This window comes from Amblyomma maculatum, chromosome 7 (assembly GCF_055883805.1).
Source record: "Amblyomma maculatum isolate TAMU_Amacu chromosome 7, ASM5588380v1, whole genome shotgun sequence".
In the NCBI taxonomy this organism is placed as follows: domain Eukaryota; kingdom Metazoa; phylum Arthropoda; class Arachnida; order Ixodida; family Ixodidae; genus Amblyomma; species Amblyomma maculatum.
This window is the reverse complement of record NC_139350.1, coordinates 55987696-56013320: the sequence shown is the minus strand read 5'-3', so window position 1 is coordinate 56013320 and position 25625 is coordinate 55987696. Positions and strand designations below refer to the sequence as shown.

Here is a 25625-nt window from a genome sequence, read left to right as displayed (position 1 = left end):
TGCCTGCCGCTTTTGCGTTTAAAAATTGCCTCACGTGCTCTAATCACTCATTACCTGCGTGACGCCAAAAAGTGGAAACAATTGGTGTACGTTTGGAGACATCCATTGTGAAGCATTTTTTATTTTTTTTGCTGAGAACACGTGGTAGAGAAGCACTCGGACACGACAGAGCGAAGAGCCTATTTGTTCGCATCGGACATTGCTTGCTGACGTCCCACAATGTCGGAAGCATCCAGCAGCCAGAGCCCAGTCGTCCGTAACTCCTGGGATGACGTGGACAATGTCTCCCTGCTGAGCGTAGCCCTGGACGCCCTGAGCCGTTCATCATCGGCCACTACACCATCGGTGATCGACGTCCTCAGTGAGCGCCAGTGGGTACTTCCCTGGTGGGCACAGCTGGCCTACGCCTGCCTGTTTGGGTTCATGGTTGGCACGGCCGTGCTGGGCAACGCAGTGGTGGTCTGGATTGTGCTGGCGCACCGGACGATGCGCACAGTCACTAACTACTTCCTTCTTAACTTGTCACTGGCCGATGCTATGACGGCCACGTTCAATGCGGTCTTCAACCTGGTGTACATGTTGGAGAGCCACTGGGCCTTCGGTGAGTCGTACTGCGTGTTCAACAACTTCGTTGCCAACCTCACAGTGGCGTCGTCGGCCTTCACGATGGCAGCCATGAGCATCGATAGGTGAGTGCTCACTGGTCTCTTTCTGTCCTGGAATCCGCGACAGCAGCATATCGTTCTTGGCTTTGGACGAGAACAGGACGGATACAGCTGTCTTTTTCTCCTCCAACGCTCCAAAAAAAGAAGCTGCTACTATTTCTACGCGCAGACTAAGTAATCATGGTTCTTTTATGTCATAAGATTCAGAAAAACTGCAACAACATTGCTGAAGTTTTGCAGTATATTCTTCGACTTTCGGCGATTCACTTCGCGTTTGACAAACACGTACCGCTCGCTTCATTGTGTTATTAGGTACTGAAAGCACAAGTGATGGGGCATAAAAACTGATGTGTGAAGGTCGCGTTCTTCTGCTGCGATTGTATTGGCTAGAGCGAAAATTATGGGACTGTAAAAGCGTGGACACTACGAAATGTTGGCCTAAATAGTGAGGGTAAATCCTACATACAAATAACGCAATTTCAGTTCGTAGTGTGATTAAATATTCTTTGTCAACTTCTGCCAAACACTCGATTCCTTAGCATAAATCCTCCGGTTGTCAATGGCTTCAATGTGCACGGCCAGGAACGTGTACCCAACAATACGGGTAGTATCTGGTTCTGGCACTCATGTGGCTGGCCAGTTGGTCACCTATGTTGAGCACTTGCATACGTCGGGGGGCCCAGGGCATACACTGTATGCGAAAATCGGACCACTAAATCCTGTTGTTATATTGGTGTCCAAAAAATGAAACAAAAACAACCACGTTTATTGAGGCGTCGTCATCATTACTAGCAATGAGCAATATTCGTACATTGTATGTTATTGCTGCGCAGCTTCTGGTGATTCGACACAAGGTAAGAGCAGCTGATATCTTATTTATGATTTATTTGATTTTGGAATAAGCAAAAAGATGTTATACGAGTAGCACGAAATATATTTTAATTTGGAGAAGCCATGACTATTTCTGGACAGCAGGATGTGTCTGTTACTTAATGGAGGAAGCGGCAATTTCATGCGACGATGATATTTCGGAGCCTTGCAACAAAAAAAATGAGAACACACATCGCATGTCTAACATGTCTCTTGTATTAACAACCAGGAGTGTAACCACATGCGAGATATTTTTGAAAAAGTGTGAAAATAATTTTTTTCTCCAGGCTTTCCAAGACGAAAAAGTTGAAAGAGAAACTATATTTGACGCTTCCATTGTGCATAACTCAGAGTGTTACCTTCCTGCCATTTCAGAACAGATAGTGCACATGTCTGCTTTGATGTCAAAGGTTTATCTGTATATCGCAATCTCAAACAAGACATCAAAGTATATATATGGAATTATGCATGAGGCATATTCCCCTAGGCAACATTGTTCATGCGGTGGCTTCTCTATTGGACAGGGTGAACGATGTTAAAACACCTTCTAGAGCATGAAACGCTGCCTCAAAGGCGTGTGAATGATTTGTACTTTTGTCGTTTAGAGAGCGGCACCTGCTTCTTCCCCGATATTGATATTTCTGTGATTGCAAGCGATCACTCAGCGTCAACACGTGGAAATACAATAGAGGTGTGGGAAATGGGATAGACACTTATGGTGTAAGTGTGCGTAAGCTGCTCTTTCGAAAAAAGAGATGCGATGTATTTGTCCCAAAATTGCGGGAACGTGATCGTTGATTTTTGATGTTTTTTCTGCTGTCCTGCGATATACTTATTTTGGTTTTGCTTTCATATCGCCTTAAACATTTCGACACATTTCGGCTCAACTTTTGGAAAAATGTTTGTTGCAAATGTGCGCTAGATCTTTCATTTTCCTCTCCCGCTGTCTCTTTGCACGCTTTCGTTCTCGCCAAGTTTAGGCGAACATCCCGAGGCATTCGTATAGATCTTGAAGCCGAACATCAAAAAATGACATAGAGCAGTAATATATCTTCATATCATAACCTTCTGCAGGTTCTATACCGGTGCCGACCCAAAAAGAACAGAATTTTCTCTGACATTTTAGACCATTATAGCGTTGTGTTTTAATCGGTAGCCTCCAACACTTGGTGGTTTAAATCATGTTAATATTTTTAGTCCTTCGTTGTGCGCTTTCGAACGCTCAGCTGCAGCTGTCGCCATGAATGGATACGGCTAGGGTCTAGAAAGTCTGGCCTACGTCACCAATGGCAGCTTTCGACGGTGTAACCACGCTCGTGGTGAGAAGACAGCCTGACGTGCCCTTAATTAAGGCACTAGACGCTACGGCGAGCGCTATTATGCGCTAAGCACAAAAACCAGCGAGGTGTGTTGAATGCGCTCCTAAGCGCAAGACACGTAAGTTTCTGAATGGGGTGGCATGTTAAGATCAGACGAAAGAGCAGCACCTGATGGCACCGGCTTTTCAGCTATGTCGAAGAACATGAGTTGCCGAAGGCAGTGGCGCGGCCCGATTAGAAGCCAAGTGATCTTGCCGACATATGAGTACGGCCTCCGTCATCAGCGAGGCGTTCTAGAATGTGTTCCGCCTCTCCGGCATAGCGTATGTTGCTTAACTAGTCTGAACAACGAGGCATACAGTGCAATTTTTTAATACGCTGTCGCATTTGAAAGAGTGGCTCATGCGGCGAGTTTTGTAAACATGGACTAGGATTTTCGAAACGTATTTCTCTTGCCGGAATGAAATTCGCGCTCGGGCGTATTGGAATTGGTACCATCTAAAACACAGCGAAATGAAGCAACGGCTAGCTTTTGTGCCACCATGTGCAAGGTGGACGCAGCCAGGATTCGCAGTGTGGAGCTGTTGCGTTACCACTTCGAAAAACAGTGAAAAGACTAGTCATTGTGACCACCCAAATTGAGGCTAATGGGGCTATATGTACAGGGAGGTATGACGTCCAAGACACATCCCTGGAGCGAAAGTGCGAGGAAATGATGAAAAAGAAAATCTCCTTAAACTTGGTTTTGATATACCTGTCCTTTCGCCGAGTTATAGCTATAGTTATAGCTATCCTTTCGCCGGAGTTATAGCTATTGCAGTGCTGTTTACACGGATGATAATAAAAGATTTCGATGTCCTGCTTTGAACAGTGCAGTAATAAAGTGAGATATTGAGCTCAAAGAATGAAAGGAATGGTTATAAGCTTGGGCGAAGAGATGCTTTCCTTGCTGAAATGAAAATGGTATCCGCGTGGAGGTATGGCTCTCTAATTCGCTTTGGTTTGATTTCGCTTTACTTTTTGAAAATAAACTTTTCCTTGTGACGGTGCCCGCTTTATAACGGCTAAAATGTCAATCCGGGTTGGCAATCCATTTCATGTATGATGGCGAATGGAAGTTTCTCAGTGTGAACGTAGACGCAAAGATAAGAGAATGGAATTTATTAATGCTTTATTCATCTGCTTCGTCTCGTCTACGTGAAACTGCAAATTCTCAAGACACTGCTATAAAAGTAGTAATTTTGGCGCAGAACGTAATTATTTTTATGCTCTTTTGGTTAGGTGTTTGGGAGACGCTGGGATAAATAAGCCTCTTTTGTTGAGATTTGAAAACCGTGACTTTCAAAAAGTTGCAGTTTCAACACAATTAACGGCCACTTTGTTATCTATAAGGTAAGGTATGCGAAATAAGGCTGCTTGTTTACCCAATAAAATATGTGTGATTTGGACGAGCCGACGCTTCATCTTTCCTAAGGAAAATAAATATTTGGAAATGGTTTCACTTTAGGCTTGTAGCCTTTTTGAAAATTGTTATAGGAACACTGCGGTCTACATACCACCAGGAACAGAAAGCGCATATTCTAAAAACAAAATAGTCATGTTAGTGAACGCTGAACGTTGGCGCTTCACGAATTGAGTCACATTAATTCTGGTAATAGCTTTCTTTCCCTCCTAGATACGCCGGACAACAACAAGTTCCACGTCACAAGTGCACAATAAGCGATTCACGCTGTAGTCATTGTATTGTACAACTCATCAGAAACCCGTGTTCTTCGCAGTGCCAAAAGCGTGGATAGATTCACGTGACATTTATCGATTGTCGTCTTCTCTCGCCATATGAAAGCAAATCCTATCCAAATACTGCTGTGTCTTACTCGCCTTGCTCGCATTCAAAGCTACGGGTGTGTGAGACAGATAACCTAACCTTCTGCCTACACGGCAATGGCTGCACTACGCGCTGTACAGTTTATGTTTACACACACACACTGCAAAAATAGGCTCAAAGTGCTCATTATTGTTAGGCAGCCTAGGTGGGAGAAAACTGACGCGCTCGGGTACAAAACTCCGAGGAATGGGCTCGCAAAACGCAGATATCCTAGTGAAGTTCCACATTCAATGTAGCGCATTTGCAAAACCACCAACCACCAATATTTTTTTTTCTATAGCGGTCCTGCAAGAAATCCCATGTGTTCGGCTTTCGGTTTTCAACCCTATTTATTTTTTTCATGCGTGTTTTTTTTTTCGCAAGCAGAAAATTTCTGCTCTGTTTCTGCTTAAGACGTTTTGTATGTTTTCTTTGTGGCTACATTTTCTCACACTCTCGTTTGTGAAGATTTATTTCTACTCGACGAAAACTGCGAAATAATTATTTCAAAGGTAGGTTGAATATTGTCACAAAATTTTGGTGCCAGTCAGTGCTGATCCCTTGATGTGATTAAACTATGCATCTCTAATAGCTCTGGGGGACAAACGGTAATTGGGGGAGTGAGAGTAATTAAACCATTTAGCGACAGAATAATTATCACATGAAATATATTCGTAGAAATACATAATTTCTTTCTTGACGGTACGAGACAGTTCAATGGTCACAGCGGTTCTGTCTGCAACCTGTGGTTTCCGTAGAAACCCGAGACAATTCAGGTTTAAGCACAAACAGGTCTTAATTTGGATATCGTGGTCGCTCCAACCTCAAAAAACAACAGTACGCTTCGAACGACCTTTTGATCTCGTGCTATCGAGCTTCTTTGTGGAGAATACAAGGCATACCTGCGATGGCATTTACCTCCAGGTTTTAGAAGGGTCAAATAGTTGCCCCTGGCCTGCAGTCCCAAGCGACGTCCCGCCATATTTAGTACTCCATGTGTTGTTGCTCCTGAGCATGTAGAGATTCTGATCAGTCCTTACCTTATTTTTACATCTTTTCGAAGCTTTCTATATTGTCAGGCATGTGAACAGAAGAGAACAAGAAAGTGCAAAAAAAAAAAAAAAACACGCATTTCTGTACACCGATCGAAGTGTCCTAGGTGCCGACCACTGCGACATGTGTGCTGCTATACATGCAGAATTGTCTGATATCCGGCGCAACTGGTGGCTCCTCAGCGGCTATTCACTGAGCTCCATTCAAGAGAGTTGTGCTCAAAAGTGTGTAAAGGCGCTTTCAGCGGCCCCTCAAGTTTGTTGCTTTGCCAAAATAAGCTAGCTACTCCTGAACGCCATTTTGTAGCCAGATAACTATCAAATTTATGGCGCGTCGTCATGCGATAATTTGCAATTTCCATTTATATGTTTGTGTCTGCATTTCATTGCAAAATGTGTGTCTTAAGACGTCTTTATATGTTGATTAAGACACAAAGACTCGTTGAATTGAGCATGGAGAAAGGGCATGCAGAAAAAAGCTCTTGGTTGCAAAGTTTTTTTTTTTTATCTCGTGCACTGGTGCACCCGGATTTGAAGAAAGTGATCCTATTTGCGCGAGAAAGCAGAAACTAGGCTGAATCGTGCTGATGGTTTAGATTGTAAACGCATTCCTGCATTACCAGAAGAAACGGCATCGTCATAAGGTTTTTGAACACTGTATGCATCCGTGAAAATTTGACAAAACGTGCTGTTATATAAACGCTGGTCTCTAACGCAATTACGTCCGTATTTTTCACACGCTGCACTGAATAGTGTGCTCCGCATTTAAAGTGGTCAAGAATATCTTCCTGAGCAGTTTTGCTGCCTCGCTGCTGCTACTACCTGTCTTTCTGTGTATGCGCCACGCTTAACTACCTATTCAAAGATATCAGTTTGAAAGGAGTGTTATCAGGGATTTTATTCTAGGGCATTCGCAACACAATAATAACAGAAACGGTGTTAAATTTATTTACTTAGGCAATACATCAAACCTGAGAGCGTCCAGCTGGAACTAGCACTTCACAAAATACAACTGGCACTGAGCTGTTGGTTCTTAATGGTGGTCGCACTGGGCAAAATAAAAAAAAATATACATAACAATAAGTTCCGCTCGAGTGGAAGGCACTTCCGAGCCGCACCGCACCGTCCACGCATTGTACGCCTCCCTCCGAGGCGGCTGGATCCGGGAGGTCCTTTGCACGCACCACCTCCTGTGCGCTAAGTGGGTGAAAAGAAAACAAAAACGCGCTCGCTTTAAACATCTTCGTAGAGAACTTGAATACGCTTCCCAAGAGTAGCGCCTTAGCTCGGAGTAAGGGTCTATCTTGATGTTTCTGTTTTCGCTGCATTCTTTAGCAGAAAAGGTTCCGTTATGTCTTTTTGAAGTCTTTATTCTGAACGCTTTCGAATAAAATGATTTCGCGGATAGTTGTTTTTTTTTTTGGCGTCTATGTTGGGCACATCCGTCGCAAAGGAAAAAGATAAAAGGCTATACATGCCCAAGTGCCAGTACGCAAGGCGTCGTACTGGGAGAACGCAACTTCGTGGGGACGAACAGCGACGACGCATTTCTGATCGTAGGCAGTATGACGATGGGACCGACTAGGTCACAGAGACTTAGTCTACATTTTCAGTAACGTGCTCGCACTCGCGGCTCAGCATGGCTGCTCGACTGTAGTTAGTTCACTGTGTTCGTTTAAGCTGGTCGACAAAGAAAACAATTGGTCTTAAGTTCCGCCTCTAAGGGCATGCGACGTCAGCTTTAACGGGCTCTCTCAGTGATTTCTCTTAGCCACGCAGACAGGACACTGTCCCTTTTTTCACAATCGCGATCTTTATGTGAAAAACTGCGCACGGATACATACCACAATATAGCGCCTGCCTTCGTGCGACAACATCTAACGTCCGGTGGTCGAAACTACGCACAACGGCTCTGCTCCTGACTCCACGTCAAAAGAGAGCCTCGCATATCCGCACTCGGTGAAGAACTCTGGTGACGACTGCGAAGGCCTCCGCCGGTGGGGCCTACGCCGTGAGCCTCCGCTGACCACGTGGCTTAATTCAGGGCGACCCAACCCCGCGACCTCCAGTTTCTCCTCTCGTCCGCAGCCGCACGACCAATCCGAATTTTTCTTACAGAAAGCCGCCGACGATGACATCGGGCTACCCGATGAACGAAAGCCTTCCCTCTGTCGTGTTAATCGCAAATGCTGCCGATATCAATCACCTCAAGCCGCGTGACACCACTGCCGCTTTAAACCGGGCAACCGAAATAAATGGAACCAAGATTTTGGAAAAGACGTGTCCTAGCACAATGAAACCACCTGAGGGCAGCTCAGATTTATCTGGCCCAGCCTGCAGTATTAATTCTCCATATACTATTAATGAGTAAATACTAATTACTTCAATCAAATATTGGCTTCAGGAACATATTGATTTATGAAGACAGAACTGGCAGACCATCTTGACCAATACCCCCCCGCTTTTCTGTGACAGTGGCTCCTCTTCAGCACACCGAGACGCGTCTTAGAGAACAAAATCCGTTTTTCTGTAGATTGCTCTCGTCACTGAAGCGCGAGATATAAGCCAACAGCTTGTCATTGTGATCGCTGCTTTGTGAAACCCAGTAAATGAAGCTAAGTGGATCGTATCTTGATGCCAGCAGCGCAGATAACTGATTTGAAAACATTGGGAGGGTTTAAGCATGGCTTGAACCTAGTGATACGAGTGAAAGCTCTGTTAAGCGTGGTTATGCATGGTTTGACGCTTTGAGTTAGGGGGACGCTGCACTTTCGCCTTGAGGGTAGCCACAATGGCCTTCGTAACAGCGCCTTTTCATTCCGTGATTTTTTTCTATATTTTTCTTTGTGTTCTGTTTTGGGAAAAGAAAGCCGCAGTATACTTGTGGATAGGCAGCACAGAATGGTGAACATCTAGACTTAACCAGGTCAAGGTCACATCATCGTTTTGAAAATCCAGCGTCCGGACAGGTCGACCTTGGCTGAGGCATATAGCGTAGTGAAGCTTTCGCTTCAAAAATGTGCCACTTTTTGACTTTTCGTTCATTAGGGAAATCAGTAAAGGAATAGTTTAGTAGGGCTCAAATTATATAACATGCAGTACTGAAAAAAAAACAAAAACACTTCATATAACGCGATGCGACTCAAAAGCCCTCACTTGGTATCACTGAGCTGAGGCGCTCCGTGTTGTTTAAAACCTTAGTTACATTTCGCTTGGACACCTCGTATATAGAGCACACACTCACGTCGCAGTTTCTGCCATCTTGTGTGACAGCTATCACAGCGGAAAGCTGTACACATATCTAATTGCCTTATCACTACCAGCTTCGGTTTTCACAGCAGAAACTATGCTTTGTACTAGAAATATGCGCCCGTGACGTCACTTGAATAGTTCAAAGAGCTGCGCTACAGGCTACAAAATCATAAAAAAGCCGGCCTGGAATGACTAGAACCTTCAACTTTTCGGTTAACAGCCGTACGTGCTGCCGTTTGAGCCACGGAGTCTTGTTTTTTTCTTTATTGCCTGCTTTAACATAAATGCAGTGAAGCCAGGAAAGTACACATGGAGGTGCCAAATATCTGTTCAATGTAATAGTACTAATTTTTATTTAATGCAGCTAGTTTGTCAATCAGGCACATCCATTCGGGTGGCTCAGGGGGAGCTATGGAAACGTCCGCACATACGTCAATGAAATTTGCACGCGCAAAGCGAATTTCTTCATCGGCGTGAGTAACCTGCATTCTTGTCTTCCAAAGGCTGTGGAGGTTCAGAGCCATTGCCATGTCGTATGGTACCTCACCCACATTTTGACCGCTAGATAGCGGATCCCATGAGGCGTGACTGGTGAATCTTTTTTCAAGGTTCTCTGAAGGCTGCACCATAGCGAAATAGCGTCTTTTACGCGAGAGCTATACATCTCGTTCGGTCCAAAAGCTTTACCCCAGTTTCGACTCAAGTTTTCTCAGAGTTTCTTAGAAGTGTTTAGAAAGTGGTAGGAAATTGGAGGCATGTTGTTGAAGCAGTGTCCCTTCCCTTTAGGTGTGGTTCAGGTGTCCATCGAAAACTGTGACAGAGTGCGCCCATGTTTTCCTATATGCCAATTTTCAAATAAAGTGTAAGTGCCGACAGAAATGTGAGACCGATACCACGTCTTCTTTTCTCCAAACGCAGCTTGAACAAAAATATATAAAAAAATCGAGAAATTAAAAGGCCAGGCGCTATTTCTTGTACGCGTTAGACGAAGCCTGAGCATCTCCTTATTTTTTTTAATTATTGCATAGAGGTGTGACAACAGCGTAAGGCTTCAAGCTTTACTTATCCGTGCCTAATCCAGTGAAGCTGTCCTACATAGACACACATACTGTTAGCACTCGGCCCGCATATCAAACTTCTAGGGGACACACACATGCTTCGAGTAACGGCAGCTACAGAGTAGGTTGATCATGAACAGCTTGTACGGCCCGCATCAATCTATTATGCGGCTCTTCCTACAGTCTAAACAGTCTATGAGCACGAAAAATCGCATGTAACCTGAAACCTTCCATAGTAGACAAAAATCTTGCAGTATAAAGGTTGATTTAAATTTCCTTTTTGGGAGCCCGTTGAAGCAGTTAAAAAAAAGCATGGTATCACTGCAAAACGCAAAGCAGTGATTAATAATTTCTGACCGTTGAAACAGGCGGCAGTTGACTGACTATAGCAAAAATGTCCGTTTAACACGGAGCCACATTTAGACAGTTAAGGTTAACGTGTAAAGTTTAAAAGTCTTGGCGGCCGTTTGAGCACACATTCCTTGCGCCAAGTTTAATATACTGTTGCCTGAAAAGAAGATGCAAGACTACTAATAAATCACTAGAAGAAATACGCCCTTAATCAGAAATTGTTTTCATCGGTCTTCTGGATAGGCTAGGGAAGTACTCCAAGGAAAAACATGCAGTGAATAAATGGAATATTTCAGCTCCTTCCTTAACAAAACTCCGCTAGGGTATTTCACTTCTATGACGAGTAGGCGTGTACAAGACAGGTAAAGGGGCACTGAATAACCTGTTAAACGTATCTGCAAGTAAGAGATGGCTTGCAAAGCAGTATAAAAAAAAATGGAAACAAGCTGATCGACAAACGAGTCCTGAAGACCAGCTCCAAGACACCCTGGCAGGAGGAACAAATTGTATCGAATCACAGACTCCGACTGAAAGTGCCACACAAACGTTGCAGAAAGTCTATGCACTTCATTTACTTTTTTCTTGTGCTATATGCAACACTCACGTGACATAGTTTAGTTTCAAAGCTAAGGAAGCATATGGGACACTTCGCCTTTCAGGGTATGACGCGATAGCGCAAACTATCATCCCCCTTTAAAGCCCCACTTTAACCAAGCCGTATGAAGTGCCAGCTGGCCTAGCCGTAACGTGAATGCAAGGGTCCTGGCACGCTGGTTCTGATATCGTTTTTCCACATGAAAGGAGATACACCAGTCGGCAGCTCCATTCAAACGTAACGCGAGACAACCCTACGTAGAGGCAGTGCGTGGCCAAACCATCTGCCAGCTACCGCTTCCAGCAACGTGCTGGTTATTTTTTTCTCACAACACAAACACTGACGCCGGATCTTCTGGTGAATGGGGTCGTTAACGCTGTCGAGTCAGTGTTGAAAACGTGTGCTCCGCAAGTTGTACGTGGAAGCTCCTTACCTACCCCAGCATCGGTTTGTCGCTTAACCCACGAGATCTGCAGAACCGCAGTGAGGTCAATGTGGCGATACTGACACCATTAACACGAAATACTGACTCTCTGAGTCCCATCTCACCAACAAAGGCTGGCAAGTTTTATACCGCAGGGTGCGAACCAAAACCGCTTTGATTTATCTAGGTAAAAAGTCTCACGCCCTAACTCTCACAGAACTCCTCAGTTACACCACCCAAAACACGCCTTTTATACCCCCCCCCCCCCCCCTCTCGTTTTTCAGCAGCACTGGTCGTTTAGTTTTCTCTTTTCAAGTAAACATGACAGATTCCAGTGCAGCTTTCAGCTCCGGTGAGACGACAGTGAAAGACTCATATGAAGATTGCATTCTTCCTTTCGAACGGTATACGCACAAGTCGGCATGATACGTTTGGGCAGTGCAAAGAGTTCCAGTCCGACGGCTCACCAAATGCCCCTGTGAAAGATTGCGAAGGAGGGAATGCATCCAGAGCAATGCCCATGGTGTGTGTCAGTTGCGTATGCTCATCTCTTTTGAAGCAAAAAGCATCATTAGGCTGGTCAACTTCGAGTCTCGCGCATGCTCCGTCGTTAGAAACACATATAAAGCCGCGCTGTAACAAAGCAGTATGAACGTGCCTTAGTGGCCTATAGGGGTAACGTGAATGCAAGGGTCCTGGCAGGCTGAGTCTGACATAACCATTCCATGTGAAACGAGAGACCCAAGTTGGCAGCTCCTGCCAGGGGACCACGGTTATGGACACGGACATGGACACGGCACACAGCGACGAGTGGTTAGACCTGGCGTAGTATTACTTTCGCAATAGAAGCCACAACTGCGCATGCGCAAACCACGTGACGTCACAGGAGAGGCGCAGGTGGTCGGAGCCGCCGCTGCCACCGCAACCGCCGCCGCGACTCCGCCGGTTGACCTTTAGCGGTGCCGCGCGCTTTCACCGGGCTGTGTTTATGTCTATATAGATGTGTAACGATTATGATGAAGTGGAATCAGAATAAAGTTTAATCTTATGCGATGTACGGCTGTAATCAATGTTTCATTGTGATGATAAGCCATGGAATATTTATAAGGTGCAACCGTGAACAATAAGGTAAGCCACAACTACGCCAAGGAACCACAAGCTAAGCCATGGATGGCATCGTCGAAGCGTTTCGCTTCTGATATCCTGGCTTAACCAAGCTAAGTCACCACCAATTTTTTTTTGTCGCTGTCAGGGACGCAAGAAACGGGGACAGGAGGGGAGGGTCTGGGCCCCCTAGCGTAAGCGTGTCTCTTTTATTATATTTCTATTTTCTCGTCTTACATTTTGACTGTCATGTTTCGAGCAAGGCAGTGAATTTGCCAAGCACCTGGACATGTCATGTTCATACACCCTCGCAAAGCAAACACCAAAGGCCAGAAAATCACACGCCGCGGGCCCGAGCTGATGACCTTTCACCATACCCTCGCTCACTGGTTGGAGTGCTCAAACACCTCGTTGCTGATGTGTTCGCCCCCGTATCTCCGACACAAGAAGCCCAGGCTGGTTAGCCTTGCTTTAGAGAGGAGCTTATTTCTCAAATGACCTAATAAGCAAGTAAAAATATTACCACACACCCAATTCGAAGCCGTTCACTATGCGTAGAAATTGGTACAAACCACATTCGTTCATTTGTTACACTTTCTGGTTACTACAGGCTGTATGAGTCCGTATTGTAAAGTGTTCTTGCCAGGTTACAAACGTATATCTACACTGTCCTCTCGGCATGCGGGCTATGAGAGACGTCGTAGTGGAGGACTCTGGAAATTTCGACCACCCGGGATTCTTTATCGTGCACTGACATCGCACAGCACACGGGCGCCTAGCTTTTCGCCGCCATCGAAAAGCGGCCGCCGAGGCCGGGATTCGATCCCGCATCCTTGGGAACAGTAGTCGAGCGCCCTAACCACTGCGCTACCCCGGCGGGGTTCTTTAAGAAGCGCATCTTAAGTACTGCGTCTCTTCTCTTCCAGTAGCTTTTACTCTGTGGAGTAGAAGGCCGGGGTAAATACGCATCCAGTATAGTAGACACAAGCAAAGAACGCTGTCAGATATTTAACTTACGTGCTTACAAACGTCTACACGGACGAGAACGCAATAGCTATAGTACACTGAGACGCACTACAGGTCGCCGCCCACAGCTTACCCCGGCACGCAACCACTGCGGCAGTGGAGCAGCAGCGTATGATCAAAATATACGCAGGGCGTTCGAGGACCCGCAAGGGACGAAAATTTTTCCACATGCATATTGTTAATAAGGCTCACCAAGCTTGAAAAACATTAATTTGTCCTATTTAATGCATATTGAATGGCACATATGCGTCGTGATCAAAAGTGCTGAGCCAGAGAATTTTTGTCTTGGCCAAAAAACGCACCCGTCGGTCCGTCATTAAAGACCAAACTGCATATAACATGCTCGGAAATGATTTCTTGCCACAGCGAGAATCGGTCTCGTAGCATTTTATTTATTTATTTACAAATTACCACAGCCCGAGGACCAAGCAGAGTGGGCAAGAATACAGCAGCCAAGTTAAATTCCATCCGAGCAAACTTCGAACGAGAGAAAAAAAATCTAAAAACAGAACTATGACAATGCACGATGAACATGAAGGTAGCGAGTGGTAACAGGGATTGCTGTATGAACAACACTGTCCAATGAAAACACTTTCGCGAGGTACAGAGAACAAAACATTAGACTGTCGACTTCAATACATCCCGGAAGAAAGAAAAAATAAGAAAAAAGACAAACAAGATAAAACTCAGATAAAAGAAAACAAGCGCTCTTCAAAATCGTAAAGATCACGCGCGCCAAAGACATGATTTGGCAAGCTGTTCTACTGGGCAATAGTGCGAACAAATGACTGTTTGAAGAGGTTTGTGCAGAAAAGTTTGGCTTAAAGCTGTGGGCATGAACATTCCTAGTATGCCGGGTTAAGCGTGAGCGCAGGTATTCCTTGGCGGCGGAATTAATCTCTTTGTGGTATAGAGAAAAACATTTTGACTTGGCAAGTGCTCTACTTTTTTCTAATGATAGAATATTATTTACGGCTATGATCTCGGACCGGGAAGCGTACCTTTCATAACAGTTGAAAATGCAGCGGATTGTGTCTCTTTGTATCATCTCTAGTGAATGTATATCTTTTTTGAGAAATGGATCCCATGACACCTCGCATAGTCAAGTTTAGGTCTCTTTAATGGCGCGGTGATGGCTTCATTTTGCGGCTGATATGCAAATCCTTTGGCTTCAGGACTTTTGACCAAGACTGTACATTACACAGTGAATAACTGTGGCTTTATTACTGCTGTGATAGGCGCCATATGCAATAAAGGACAGTAACGTTCAAATTTTAACCATGTAGTTGCACCATCAGTGATCTCCTGTGGCTTGAGAATTCTAGTAATGCTGCGCGATATCAGTGCTGCAAAGCTCCAGGTACAATTACTGCCCTAAGTGGTCGGTATAGTCGACCGTTATTTTGATCGGCTTAGCTGAGAGGATTCTCGACGATTTAATTTGCCATTGCACATCTGCGAAAAAAGGAGTTATTTTTTTCTTTTTTTTTTTCAGAAGTCAAGCGCGGTACCTTTAACTTCAGAGTATGAGTTTGAGGAGAGGTTGAGTGATGTAGCTGATGCTGTCTGAGCAATTGTCCCTGCCTTTGCAGCAGTTTACACTACTGAAGAAAGGCATGCTTGTGACAAAGTCTCTGCTTTATAATATGCAGAGTACACCTCCTTGAAAATAAAAGGGCTTCTCTCATAGCCTGAGTCGTATTGGGACGTTAGACCCCATAAGCACACTAAAAGATTTGCGCTAAATTTTCGATAGCAGCAAGGTCACTGTAATTTTAGCGTGGAGACGGCCTTCTCGGCGCACTGTCGGTGAGCGGTGAAATTGTTCGGCATGGCTTAATATGCTGCTATGGTCCTTGTGGCGTTGAAGATTGTAAGTAAACGTTGCGTCGTGGCTATGCTGTTTCCCCTCGTTTAAAGCCACCTTATGAGGGTGACTGATTTCCGGACGTGTTTGGTTCCGGTGACATGATAAAAGAAGTCCAGATGTAGTGCGGTAAGTGACAACCTAATAGTTGTACAAGGGCGCGACGCTGTGCCCGTGCCCTTACGGATGAAACCTGTCGGAAGTCACACCTTTTACAAAGCAGCAATTGCAAAACGTCGGCCGACATCGATAGCGCGTGCCGAGCAAAATAGTGTTTCGTGTAAGAACATGACGCCGAGCAGACGGAGAGCGAGAGGGAAAAACATTTATTGTGTAAGAGGATGAGCCGGCGTAGATGATGAAGGCCGGCATCTTTTTGGTCCGCGTCTCTAGTCTGGGATGGGCGCAAGATGCCGCCGCATCTCGAGCCCGGCATGCGAGAGCACCTTGTGCCTCCGCGCTCGAGCAATTAGCGGACAGGGGAGTGGGCGCTGCGTTGACAGGACCCCACCATGTGGGATAGAGAACAGAGATCGTTACAGTGTGGGCACAAAGGATTCGCTTTTAGGTCGTATCGAGCAGCCTTAACGCTGAGCAATATCACGCGGGACTAGGTTTGTGGATGTTCTTTTCTGCTGTTGACGTATAACAGGAGAATGTGACGTCAGGTGTATGCAGACGCAGCATTTCGTCTGGCACTGCACGCACTCTTGTCTGTTGTAGGCCAGGTGTGAAAGGGAACACATCATCCACGTTCAACAACTTAATAAGAATCAATGAAATGCATTTGTTTCATTAATCATAAATGGTGCAGCGACGCGCGTGGCTGGCATCGGCCCTGTGCCAAATAGAACGAGGCAGCTGCGGCCCGAGGGATACAGAACGCATGGGAGTTCCGGCTCGGCCGGACACTTGACCACCGCTCATCCAACTCTACAATAAATTCGGACGCGGTCTCCCCTTCCCGGCAACCTCCATAAGGCGTGACCCGCTGAGCTGCGCCTTCTACCCCAGCGGTGTCCCAGGATGACAAGTTGGCATGACCCGGATTTCGACCCGCCGCTTCCGGCGTTCCGGCTTGCAAGCTTCGGTGGGGGATTAGTTCTGGAGGCTGTCCCCTTTCATACGGGAGTTACCTGTTCATCGGGCTAATATGTTCGCACGTAAAAAAAAACGCAGCGCAAGCAAGGGGACTAGCAAAAGCATACCAGATCGCTGGTCAGAACACAGCGCCCTCCTAAAATAAAGCCGTACCGCTATCAGATGGGAGGAAGGTGACCTTAACACCTATTACAGAGTATAAACAGACCTCAACGACACGTGATTTCGATTCCAGGATACGCTCGCGCGCGTCGTCGGCGTCCGAATATTTTGCAAGCATGATCGGTTGAGCGGCTCTGACCGTCTGATGGCTTTGGGATTCGCCGCTCCCGCCATGGCTAAGGGAACGAACGCAGCATGCCTAGTTCGTTTTGGAACCATGATGTGATGAGCAGCGGCTTATTCAAATGACAGTAAAAAGTAGTGTTCTTGTGCAAACTGCAAACAAATAGCGGCGCAAGCACAAGCCGCGATAAATTAATACTGAATGCATCACACCGCTTAAGCAGGCGAGAAAGACGTATGGCCATAAGCAAAAGGTCACTTACATGTACGACTGATCTTTCGAGCCTAGAACCCGCACGAAGACGTAGCCAGCGACTAGCAGCCATGCACAGTTTCTTTAAGAGTTCTCTCTCATCCAGCTGTTACACTGCAGAGTCGCATATCAGTGAAGCGTGCACGATAAAAAGTAATCGCTGAGCACAACCTAGCTCAAAACACAGACGAGCTTGAACGATAGAAAGTAAGATCCCGAATCCGCACTGACCGCACGCACAATAACCGCAAATGACTTCGCTTTGGACTCAAGGAGAGTCCAGAGAGCCGGCTACAATCTAGGCACGTGTCTCTAGAACAAGGAAAATTGCAAATATCAATACGTTTTGCTTCCCTCCTTATCACCCCCCCCCCCCCCCCCCCTTCCTCTTCATTTGGTTCTCGTGGAACTGGATGTGCTCCGCTTTCCCTCTTTTCCCATTTTCAGCGTTGCCTCGGACTCCCAAGTCAAGCGTGCCGCGGAGTCAACGGAGGGGCGATGCATCTTGTTACGAGAACTCTCTGAACAAACGCCAGCTGCTTGTCGTGCACTTTTCGAATGGTGACGGGGCTTGCAAGCTCTCTGCGCCTCTGAGTGAACGGGTGTCCCTTTTTGGCTTGTATTTCTTTGGAGCAGAGGGCTGGGAAGGACGGAACAAAAACAAAGAGCCGCGCAGGCCTCGGAAACAATCCCTTTCTTAATAAAAGAAGCGCAAAAATCTGCATAGCGTTTTCTTTTTTTTTTTTTTTGCACTGCAGGAACACAAAGAATGAAGGTGTGTAGAGACTCAACACTTTCACGTGGGCGATTGTGGAGTGTATACAGTTGTATCGTGCGACCTCGGAAAGCATAAATACACTTTTACACTTCTACACTTACACGCTTTTTTCACACCTTTCTTTTTGGACTGTATACTTGAGTGACTCTGCACCGAATGGACAGCCTGGATGCACATTCGCTGACTCATCGGCAGTCTTCGGTGGCAGGTCTCGAGAACCTTCTGCGACAGAACACGATTGTTTAAGCCATCTCAGCATATTAAAGCGTGCTCAAACGTGCCAGAGTCTAGAGGCTAGGTGCGGAGATGTTCAGGAGATGGCGGCTTGAATTCCTGTGAGAAATTAATACACATTTATTCGCATGAAAACGTAGTGCTGAGTTTTCCGGAAGCATCCACAGCTTCGTCAATTTTCACGACGTTCTCTGACACTAGATCATTTTCATTAGACTAGCAGCCCTTACGAACCTACTCGTATGCTTCACGACCACCATTACTCACTGCATCCAAAACGTTGGCTCAACAGTAACATACCCTTTTAGCGCAGCTGCACCAAGTCAAATACCTTTTATTTTGACTGGCTATTGTCAGGAGTTACTTGTGAAGCATGAATAATTTCATATTGCCCAATGCAAATGTCAGAACAAAGGTCCATAACATAATCGAGACCATTCCTGAAGTCATGAGATTGGTATAGACGGCCATTTAGGCCATGATACAAAACTGCGGTGTTGAACATTATATTAGCGGAAGGAAGCCAATGCAGCAAAATCTTGCTGGTTTCCGCAATATTTATAGAAGTTGCAAGACCATGGATGAAGCGCTGTTTATAGCTAAGAGCATTTTGAAACTTGGCCGTTCTGACCAGAGACGAGTCTTTTTTCTTAAATGTGATATTTATTACAGTGATATATTGCTGTGCTTATAATATCTATTTACAAAGTTTTAAAAAACGGTTATGAATACATCTGAAAAGAGGGTGGCAAGACTGAGCACACCATCAATAGGCAGAGCCATTCCTGTTTAAACTTTGCCTGTTCATGCACTTTTCCGATGTGAACGATCAATTGGCAGGAACGAGATTCCCTCGAAACATATCCGCAGTGCCGGTACATCATTCTCTGTTCCCATAAGCTGTGCGGCTCGATCCGCAAAAAAAACATGTAAAGGAATTCATCATCCTACTGCACCCCAGAGAGATGAGGAGTCAAATAAATTTCCTTTTTAAACATACGCTGAAGCACACACTATAACAGAATAGAGTTTTGCAAGTGATGAAGGAGCGCTCAATCGTTTCAGGAAAACCACAGTGAGGAGTTCACGGACGAGACAAAACGTCTCTCTCTTTGAAGCCAAGTCTTCGCGGCAATATCTTCCTATATGACTTGGTGCACAGAGGTTAAGATTATATTTTTTGAACCCGGAGATGTGCAGTATGTCACAGAAATTTAAAGCCCATTGATGTGTAAATAGGAGGAGAAAACAGAACATAGAATTTACGTCTTTGCGCAGACGTTTTCAGAACACTGGGAACAAAATATTAAAAAAGAGCGGACTGTAAGAAAGCGTTCAGCAAAATATATTTCTTGCATAAGCCCGCTAAAGCAAAGACAATCACTGCAGTTAAAGCAGACAATCGGTGCGGGTAAAGCATTCAGGCTGAAAGGTTCATAAAAATAAGCTTCTCGGCCAACAGCTTGGTTTCACTGGGTTAGGACACATATAAACCCTGATTCACGATAGCCGCAGTTAAGTTTGGTAACCAAGGTTAAAAATACCCGTGATTAGGCTGCCCGTGTGACTAGGGTGCTGAGTAAAAGCTTTTTCTTTTTTTAATGTCTGAAAATATAGTTAAGAAAGAAATCTGCGATATTCTTCTATCTCCAAACACCAAGCGTGGCTGCATACAGCTGAGACACCTATTATACCACGGTTAGAAACGAAAATGTCACTCCGGGGGCATCTGGAGCCTCCAACCTCTTGGTTAACAGCAGGACGCGCTGGTCGACTGAACGATAGAGGTCTTCCTTTCCTTTATTGCCTGCTTCGGTGACGAACACAGAAAATAAGTGCAAAAAAATAAATAAATGTAATTTTTAAGCTTAGTCAGCGTAGGTCGGTTAAAAGCGCTTCAGGTCATTCAGTAGAGTGAACTACTCTGGCTTCTCACTGAGCACTTGATAAACACCTCTCAGACTGGGAACGGTCACAGAAAAGTATTCTCACCCTGGGATGATATTTTCGTCCACATGTTCGAATACCATGCGGTTTCTCCAAACACTGTGCAACACCAGTATAATAAACAAGTCATAATGCACATCCCATCATTCGCAACGGGTCAGAAACGGAAAATACTATGTTATTGGCAAAAATGTCTGTAAGGTTCCTTGTAGAATAAAGGATAACTGCACCCCAACAGTCCAAGAATATGTGATCGGCTATTTCTGGTTTCCGACATACTGAACAAATAATGGCTCAAGAAACAAATACCCCTTTTTCTGACAGCCAGGGTTCGACTGGGATTGCGTCACTAAGTAATTGAAAAATTACATTTTCACGGTTGATCGCACAGCCCTTTTTCTCTCTCTCGCTCCGTGCGGCGTTCGATATACGGGCAAAAACAGCATCGAGTCGACACAATCTTGATACAGCTGCTCTTGCTCCACATTGTTCAGATACTTCACCGTTTAAAAGCGCGCTTTGAAAATCGGACGCGCGCCAATAACGTCTTTCAAGAATCCTCTAATTCTCGCTCGTTGAGTGCAACCCGTTGACACAACAGACAATAGATGCTGCAGCCTCATTTGCAGCATCGTCCTCGAAAAGGGATAATTTTGGTCGTTAATAAACATGAATTTCGAGAAGTCTTGTTTAAAAAACAGATGGACAAGACTGAACCCGGTATTACGCACAAAACGAAATATTTATTTTATTTATTCATTTATACCTACAATGTCCCTGTTGGGATATTACATGAGGGACGGGGAGTTACATTCTTCTATGAGTCTTTCAATGAATGCTTTAAAGTGTCCTAGAAGAGCGTGATGAACTTAGTCGGCAGGAAGGCGATTCCAGTCCTTTGCTGTCTGGAAGAAGGAATAATTCAGATGTGTAGGGGCATTTACATTTGGTGGATATACTACTCTAGTGTAAGTCGATTGGATGCGCGGTGACAAGGCATTATGACGCAGTTTCCAAGTGTTAAGTGATCAAACTTATGAAAAAGACAGCGTGGCTATTTTGCGACCTGATTCTAGAGAAGGAAGATAAGATTTCGTCTTCATATCAGTGATATAAGTTGGTGTTACGTGGGCGCTCTCAGGTAGAGCCCAACGCAAACACAGTAAACATCACGTGTAGCTTCTGTACACAGATTCTGTACAGAAACATTACAGAGAGGACATACCACACATTCGCGACAAGGAAAATAGCCCACAGTTGCCCGAGCGAACACTTAAATATCCATTGCGCCTAATTTCAATATCTTTGCTCGCTCAGTTTCGTCGGCTCAGTATAGTATTGTGCTGACGCGGTATACCTGAGGTACGCCCGCTAATGATCCATGATGCCCTTTTTATCTTGAAAAATGACGGGAACGCCATGCACGAAAACAACCTAGACACAAAATACACAAAATAATATGCCCCGCCGGGGTGGTGCAGTGGTAAGACGCCCGATCACTGTGCCAGAGTTCCCGGGTTCGAACCCGACCGCGGCGGCTGCGTTTCGATGGAGGCGGAACGAAGTGGCGTCCGTGTGCTGGGCGATGTCAGCGCACGTTAAAGATCCCCAGGTGGTCGAAATTACTCCGTAGCTCTCCACTACGGCTCCTCTTTCTCTCTCTTTCCACTTTCATTCCCACCTTCCTCCCTTCCTTTACGGCGCGGTTCGGGTGTCCACAGAGCAAGTGTGACAGTTACTGCGCCTTTCCCTTCCTGTGAACCAATTTATTATTATTATTATTATTATTATTAATATTTATCGAAAAATTCGAAGTCTGTAATACTTTCATTGCTCAAGTTTTTAAAATAAAATGTCCCCTTATGAAAAGGTGGGATGAGCTTCTCTTTTAATGTCAATGATTGTAGACATCACACTTATCAGGTATTTCTGAGGACTTCTGACTTTAGTTTCTGAAGCATTGGTGATGAAAATTGGCCACTTCCTTTCTGATTAGGATTTGATGAGTATTTGATTCCTGACATTCTTAATATTTGTGACGTATAAATGAAAATTGGGGTGTGTTCCTGCGTCAATAATAATAATTGATTTAGCCAATGGTTTTGTAAAAATGAAAATGTATCGAATAACAATTGTTCTGTTTCCTTTGTAACACAGCACTGGTGCTGCAGTAATGTTCTTCTTAACGCAGCATAAACACCCAAATTGTTCATTGTTTTTCAATTTTGGAACGAATCGGTAAACAGCAGCAATCGGTAAAGCAATCAACCCTCTGAAAGCAGCAAGTAACAAGAACGTCGAGAACACAGCAATAATTCCAGTAGAAATACATGCTACTCTGATGCACTCACCGGATACGACCATGTTCCTAGCCCGCACTTTTGCTTATATATGCCCAACAGAAAAAACCCCAGGAAATGTTGGTGGTGAGCTGGTAATAATCCGAGTTTTGTAAAAGAACATATGTCGCGTGATTTGCACAGTCCATGTCGGGCAATAACTGCGAGATTTAACTGCAAGTTTCTGTTATCTAATGCGCATTAGTACTAAGCGAGCAATTGAAAAAAATGCACAGGTGATGCTTGAAAATGATATTGCTCTGATATCTTCATGCATCGCGACTTCAGCTGACTTTTTGCATGAGAAATGTAATTCCAAAATGTCATCAAGATTTTATGATGTCAGTATAATGCAGAAAACATGGCGCAAAAACTCATCAACAATTGATATCGATATGATGCAAGAACACGACAGATGTTGCTTTCATCATGAATTTCTCATGAGTCGTCATGATTACACCCTAATGAAATCAGAAATTCAATGTATATTTTTGTAAGTTATAGATAGCAAAAAGAACTAGAAAGTTGTTGTTCATGACACTGATGACTGTGCTAGAGTTAAAATATAAGCTGTATAGTAAACATATATAGTAATTCTTTATAGCTGAGCAGCGGTTGGGCGCTATTTTAATTTACTACTGTAACATGTGTAATTATTCACACGATGGAAGGCTTTTTGGAGATCGACCGACAACACAGCTAAGTGGCTTGGTAGCAAGTAGAAACATTGTAATGTGCTTCTGAGGATATGTATATTGGTTTTTGTTGTTCTTCCAGAAATTCCGCATTTTACCATTGTGCCACGGAGGCGGAGCAAGGAGGTCTGTTTTTATAAAAGAAAAGGTAAAGTTTGCAGACGACCAATGAGGTTCATGCACTATATACGTGTAAACAGATTTTATTAACTAACCTCAATCATCACACACAAAACCGCTTTGGAGACATAATGATCCCGTTCTAGGTATGTTCGAGGGCTTCCATGCGCAGAGAAGAGAACTGAGTGGCGGCCTGCCAGTAAACCTCTAACCAGTCACTGCACGGCAACATCACCTGCCAAAGGCGTGCCCGCGATTGTTTGAGGCTGCAGGGCTTGAAACTGGGGATGCAAGGTTCCCAGTGTATTCGATATCCATCTCACCCTTCCCTATGAAATGACCTGCCCGAGCTGGCCTCTCATTTCAGCTTGACCGTGTTATCTATGGTCTCGTGACGTCATACAACCCGCTGACTAACTAGTTCCCTGCCATTTCGTCTGACTACTACCACCTGCTAGCGATTTTTGCAGGCTGAGGGCTTGATGCTCTCCACGCGCAAGCCGTCGGATAGTTTTTTCCCCGGCATGTGGTACTAACGCTCACAGGTTTCAAGAGCTGTCATAAGCTTTCAGTTTTCACTGCAGCTAGGATACTTAGTGTGTTTTATCTTTTTTTTTCTGTTTGGTGTATTAGAATGCAGGAAAGAAGGTTGATCTCAGAAATACCAGAAGCTCATTTACCCAGCTTGGGTGGATTTCGGCTGGGACACCTAGTAACTGGGGCTCAAAATGAAAAACATTGCAGGCCCCGGGTGGCCTCGAAGCTCTACCCATTTCGTCCAAAGGGACAGAACACTGGCCTAAGTATGTCATGAGTTTATGGCGGAGATGAAAAGACCTTGCCTCATATAGTATAGATCGAGCACTACAATATAAAAGGAATGATGATTTACGATTTTAATTTGCCATTGAAAATCACATAAGAACAACTGAGGCGCTATCTAGAGGAGAAACCCTATTACATTCAGTGTAGTACCCCACAGGCCTACATGTCAGCAAAATGTCGCTGATTTGCGCCAGTGCACACTGTTCTTTTTTTCTTCTAGGAGTGCTTGTCACAAATCAATAGATTTTGCGCTTTCTTCACTGAGTCCTTAAATAAAACCACCCCTACTTTCGCACCGCGAGACGCATGCTTTCAGATTTTGCCACTAGATGGCACCACAGTGTCTGGAATTCCGTGAACGAAACGATGATACTACCAAGTACAACTTTCGTCGATGAAGCGTGCGTTATTGTGCCGTAACACCTTTGAGTATGAAACCTAAAAGAACGTTACTGAAAGCAAAAAATGTCGAATGACTGATTGGCGAGTGAAATTTATGTTTGTTTTCATACGTCTTTTTTTGTCGATCACCAGTCGTCATGGCGGTCGCAGCTCATGGTTTCCAGCATCGGACTACATAAAAACGGGCGCAAGCACTGACAGAAAATTCTCGGCAAAATTTTTCTACAGTGTTTCTGCCAAAACCGTTATGGAATAGAACATTTAGACATTGATCTTCCCATTGCGCCGCAAAAAATTTTGAGACCTAAATTCCAGTGTTCTACAACCGAACGCGCAGTGACAACTACTATAATAAAGCTACAGCCAAAAAATGCCCCACCGGGAGGACTCGAACCTCCAACCTTTCGGTTAACAGCCGAACGCGGTAGCCGATTGCGCCACGGAGGCCTGGTCTGGAGGTATGAAAAGAAGAAAGCTTCTCTAGCTAACAACATGCTCGAGCCGCTTAAATGGCTTGGGCGTTTAGTGTTTCATGAAGCATTTTTTTTTCATTTAATTCACGAGACTACAGCAACAAAGTAAAATGTTAGGTGTGTGTGTTTCTCTAAATTAACCAAACTTGCTTGGGCTGCACAGTGACAACTACTACACTACAGCTAGAACCGAAAAATGCCGCCACCGGGAGGACTCGAACCTCCAACCTTTCGGTTAACAGCTGAACGCGCTAGCCGATTGCGCCACGGAGGCTTCTTTTTTTTTTTTTTTCTTTATTGCCTGCTTATACAAATCCCAGAACACACAAAGGTTAAAACACGCTGACCGCCGTGCGGTCTACATGGTCATTTAAAACCTCTTCAGGTTGACGAGCGTATCCAGGAGCCCTACCAAATGAGGCGGCTCTGGAAGGGCCCGACAGGCGTCACGAACATACATAATGCTTTGTATGAAATTTTCTCTAACAGAAGAAATGCTAATACCGGCATGCCTGACTGACATTCGAGTTCTCCATATGCTATGGAGGCCTAAAGCATTATCATGTCGTAAGGAATGTCGTCATCATTATCAACAGGTAGAAAACGAATACCATACGGTGCAATTGGCAGGTCCTTTTTAAGTGTACGTTGCAATATATTCCAATGAGACACCGGGTCCCAACAATCAATAAATACGTGCTCTATTGTCTCCGGCTTCTTGCATAA

At 44.8% G+C, this 25625-nt stretch overlaps 1 pseudogene; it reads left to right on the top strand.

Moving 5' to 3' along the window:
- The first annotated feature begins 219 nt into the window (after positions 1–219).
- Positions 220–693, top strand: LOC146183298 (tachykinin-like peptides receptor 86C pseudogene; annotated as a pseudogene).
- The last annotated feature ends 24932 nt before the right edge of the window (positions 694–25625 follow it).